This window comes from Pyxicephalus adspersus, chromosome 2 (genome assembly GCF_032062135.1).
Source record: "Pyxicephalus adspersus chromosome 2, UCB_Pads_2.0, whole genome shotgun sequence".
Classification (NCBI taxonomy): domain Eukaryota; kingdom Metazoa; phylum Chordata; class Amphibia; order Anura; family Pyxicephalidae; genus Pyxicephalus; species Pyxicephalus adspersus.
Window position 1 is genome coordinate 52888604 of NC_092859.1, and position 5428 is coordinate 52894031.

The window sequence follows — 5428 nt, forward strand, 5'->3', positions numbered from 1 at the left end:
CCCTCAAACTTTGCAAGGTGATGTCCCACTTACGCACTCTCCATCCTGACGTAATATTACAGGAAAACTCACCTTTAAAAAAGGAGATGTGCTACAACTCACAGACTCTTGTGTAGGAGAGAAACATGTTACCTCTAGTAATAAAAAGAAAAGGGGAGTGGCTATTGTATTTAGCAAATTCCAACCCTTCACATTGTGGAGAATCTAATAGATCCAGGATCCTGATACATGTTGATGAAAGTAAAAAATCAAGGTATGCTTTACACACTACTGAATTATTATGCCCTACAATGGACCAAACGCCCAATTCTTCTCACAAATTTCTAAGTTACTCCTTTCTAACGACTACCCAAGTTTAATAATAGCATGTGACTTTAATACAGCTCCCTGTCCTCAAATGGATCAATTGGACCCGCAAACTACTCCCAATGTAACTTTCTTATGTCGCCTTACAGATTCCTTACTCCTCCTCACCCACTCTCCTCCCTGTTGGTGTTCCCCAAGGGTCAGTCCTTGGACCGGTTCTCTTCTCTCTGTACACCTCCTCTCTCGGTAGTCTCATATCCTCCTTTGGCTTACAGTACCATCTGTATGCTGATGACACTCAAATCTATCTGTCCACCCCTGACCTGTCTCCCTCAGTCCTGGATAAGGTCTCATGCTGCCTGTCAGCCATCTCATCATGGATGTCTGACCGATTCCTGAAACTCAACCTGGATAAGACAGAACTCCTCATCATTCCCCCCTCAAATTCCAAATCCCCCCCTGACATATATCTAACTGTTAACAACACAGTTATTCGGCCCTCTCCTCAGGCACGCTGTCTTGGTGTCACCTTTGACTCGGCCCTCTCATTTACCCCCCATATTCAGAACATTTCCAGGTCCTGTCACTTTCACCTACGCAACATCTCAAAAATCCGCCCCTACCTGTCCCCTGAGACCACCAAACTCCTTGTACACGCTCTTATCATTTCTCGTCTGGACTACTGTAACATCCTTCTCTCTGGCATTCCACTAACCCGACTCTCTCCTCTACAATCTATCATGAATGCTGCTGCCAGACTCATCCATCCTTCCCTCCGCTCCTCTTCCGCTGCATCTCTTTGTAGTTCTCTCCACTGGCTTCCATTTAACCTTAGAATCAAATTTAAGCTCCTGTGCTTTGCCTTCAAATCCCTACACAGTTACTGTCCCACTTACATTTCTGACATGGTTAAAAAATACTCCCCCTGCCGCTCCCTCCGCTCCTCCAATGATCTACTAATGACTTCCTCACTCATAACCTCATCACACGCACGGTTACAAGACTTCTCTAGAGCTGCTCCAACTCTCTGGAATGGTCTTCCTCGCCCTATTCGGCTTGCTCCTACTTTCTGCTCATTTAAAAGAGCGCTCAAAACTCATTTTTTCAAACTTGCCTACCCATCTTCTTCTGTCTGCTAAACCCTCATTACTTCCCACCACTACATATCGCCCATCCTATTGTGTGTGAAATTCCCCCACCTACTAGATTGTAAGCTCTTCCGGGCAGGGTCCTCTCCTCCTGTATCACTGTCTGTATTAGACTGTCATTTGCAATCCCTATTTAATGTACAGCGCTGCGTAATATGTTGGCGCTATATAAATCCTGTTTAATAATAATAATAATAATAATAATAAATACTAGACCCCTGGAATATTAGAGCAAACATCTACATTTTCTTTTCTTACAAACTATCCTGATTAATTTGCCCTGATTAATTGAGAAGGAGGCAACTTTGGTTCGCCTCCTTCTCAATCCAACCACACATAAGGCATTTTCATTTTCAGAATTAAAGGAAAAAATTCCAATTATAGCAAGTATAAAATAATACTTACGCGAGGGTTTATTGCACAAGAATAGCTGGATCACTATCCCCCTCTAATTGGCATAACCCTTTAGATGTTATGTTGTTGTTATCCCCCCACCCCTGCTAAGGCTGTGCTGTTTCACAATACCGCTTTATGCATTGATATACCTCCTGGACCCAGATGATATGCCCACATGCTAAAAAGGTACTATCCTCATCCAGTTCAACTATTCCAAAGATAGAAGACAGATTCAATGGGATTTTACAGTACATTGCAGTACATTAGATATAATACAGTCTTGTAAGTTTCTCCAGAAATGTAATAAGACACTGGTTTGTTAAGCCTTGTCTGTAAGATGACTGAAAACTGACTAACATGAGGAGACAGGAAGTGTCTAGCTGAGACTGTACCAACTAATCACAAACAGGAGTGTAAGAAAGGAGCATACCAAATACAAATAAACAATGAAAACCAGGCTGCTATGGCAGAACAAAGGCTGGTAATGTCACTGATAACAAGGATGGGAGGGAAACAGAAAAGGTTATCCTCAGGACTAGGCCTCCAATGGCTAGGGAAAAGGGAATGGTCACCCCTTACAGACACCCTAACCTAGCCCTATCTCCTAACAGTATGAGTATCCCCTGATGGTGAGAATACTCATACACAGGAACCTAGGCCCTACTAGCCCTGCATAGCCCTAGGAGTAGTGACTGGCTTGAGACTACTGGTACCTTCCCTTATGAAAGACCCAGTGTCTCCCTGAGGCCTAGTAAACAAGAAAAGAACAACAAAACACCAAAACACCAAAAGTAACTCAACTTACTATCAGATAACCTCACATGCAGCTTTTCTGACAGATCCTCTAACTTCAGTCACAGAAGGGACTGTGACAGATAAGCTGGCAAAGACATTTCCCTACAAAAGAACTAACACAGCTCCTTAAGCTATATCAGATGTCATGGAAAACCATACCTGCAGTACAATATAGAGAAATGTTTTTCTACCTCTTCTATAAAGCCTACAAATTCCCAAGATGAGCACACATCGTGGAGAACCTCCGGATATTGGAAAACTGTTGATCTTCCATCCCTCTAAGCTGTAAGGCTAAAAGGAAAGCCCCACAGCTATGGTATGGAGTTGTCTCGCAGGACTCCATGGTGGCTGAAGAGTCTGCCTTTGCCGTAGAGTAATCCAGGAGAGATCCCGGAACAGTTGAGCTATACCACCATCATATTCTAATGTCCTCATATTGTGGGCCATCCTCATAATATCTTTTCTTTTGGGGTATTAGTGGACTTTGCAAATTACATTCTGAAGCCTGGAAGGGGCTAGGTTGGCCAAAGAGCTCTGTAGGCAATTTATTGGGATTGGAAGCAGGAAGTCTCAGGAGGGTATTAAATTTATCTTGTAGCTTAGCTGGCAAGTCCATTGCTGAGGTTGCCTCTGGCGTGACACGCACCCTGATGTTGTTGCATCGCCCCTTTTTATCCAGGTCTTCTGGATGACAACATAACTCCATATTTAAAGATTCTTAAGTGTGCTTATAGTCCTATAATTTGGTTACCACTGACTTGGTGACCACTAAATCAATGTCCACCGAATCTACTCTATCCACTAGGTCACCCTGTAAAACAAGAATCTCTGTTCTACAGGCCTTCTTAACTTCCTGTGTAAGTTTTGATTTATTTGTATACGTGGAATGTTTGGTTTGTTACTGACATCTGGTGCAAATTTCATGCCCCATTAGAAAACCTTGATGTGTTCAATACTTGTTTTCCCTGTAAATCCACTTACAAGATTTAGTCCATGGTTGATCTGATTAATAGGAAGCAATAAACCTTGGAGGCAGCTGTGAGGTTATACCCTTTCCCAAAAAGTTACCTTTTTTCTTATTTATAAATGAGCTTTTTTATTATGCAGATAACACTGCACAACAACGATTTTGCTACTGGGAATAACACATGTGATTTACATGATAATGAGTGTGCTGATTCCATCACCATGCCTATCACTTACAGATTTTAATAATAATTTATAAGCTTGCTATAGCTGTTCAAATGGTTGGTAATTGGGTAATGTATTTTTACATGGGAACATTATAACAGTTGCCTGCTGCTGCCACCGCTAAATCACGTCCTACGGTGGCATGCATGTTCCAGCAGCGGCTGGGCATGTCTGGGCAAGTCAGTGAGCTGATGTCAGAAATAGGTATATAAGGCGAGATGGACCAAGGACTTGTCTCTAGTGCAAAACCATCTTTTTGGATAGTACAGCTAGGCCATAGTGAGTCTGTTTTGAGCTAAAGATAAGTAGGTGCAACTGTGTTAAAAAAACTGACAATTTTTGCTACATTTGTGGCAAATATACCCTGTGTGATCTACGCAAGAACCTAACCAAGAGGGTGAGATTTGCTTACAAGTATTACTTTGGATGTGAAATTGGAAATCAGGGTAACAGCTGGGCACCTCATATCTAATGTCAAGTGTGTTACGTTGGTATAACCATCACTCAGACTGCTACTTCTATATGAGTAAAATTGCTGGGTTTTCGAAGAAGACTAAGTGAAAAATTGTCTATCCTGATTGTGAATCTGCTCTGAAGCCAGTGCCACATGATGCAGAGAATCCAGTGCCAGTCTTTCATACATCTGTTGTTACAGACAGTGACATGTCAGATGAGAAACAGGAGGATGATGTCGAGGTAATGAATGTTATGAGCCCCAATTTGAAACGGGTAAGCCACATTTTAAAGTCCAATCAGATTTAGATGATCTAGTAAGGGACCTGTCTTTGTCAAAAGATAAGTCTGAACTGTTAGAAATAAAGGAGTGGAATTTGCTCTAAAAGGGAACAACTTTTGCGATCGTCACACAAAGTTTGCAAGTTATTACAAGCTAGAAAATGCCATTTGCATCTCTACCGACATGAGTGGTCTGATAATGGAGTAAGTTGCAAATACATACCAGAGCAGTAGAGATTGTCCATAGACTCAAGCAAAGCAAGTTTAAAAGCTGCATTGCTGCATAGAGGTAAACCTTCTGTTCCTCTTGCTCATGCCGAGGGAATGAAAGAGACATACGAATCCATGGAGGTCATTTTGAAATTGATTAACTATTCAGAACACAAGTTGAACGTTTGTGGTGACCTAAAGGTGGTGGCACTCCTTCTTGGCCTGCAATTGGGATATACAAAATATATGTGCTTTCTCTGCCTGTGGAACAGTCGTGATGACAGCAACCATTACAAAGTGAAAGAATGGCCACCCAGACCTGAACACACTGTTGGCCAGTACAATGTGAAGCATAAATCACTCATTGATCCACAGAAAGTTTACCTTCTCCCCCTTCATATTAAACTTGGATTAATGAAAAACTTTTTTGTTGCAATGGATCGTAATGGTATGGGTTTTCAGTATCTGAAGGACAAGTTTGTAAAAGTTATAACAGATGCTAAACTGAAAGCAGGCATTTTTGTTGGTGTGCCACATTCAGAGACAAACTCAACCCATTTGAACTTGCTGCTTAGGATTTATTTGTGCCAGAGCTGAATACCATGCTGAACTCGTAAACAACATTCTAACAGCATACCATCAGCTTG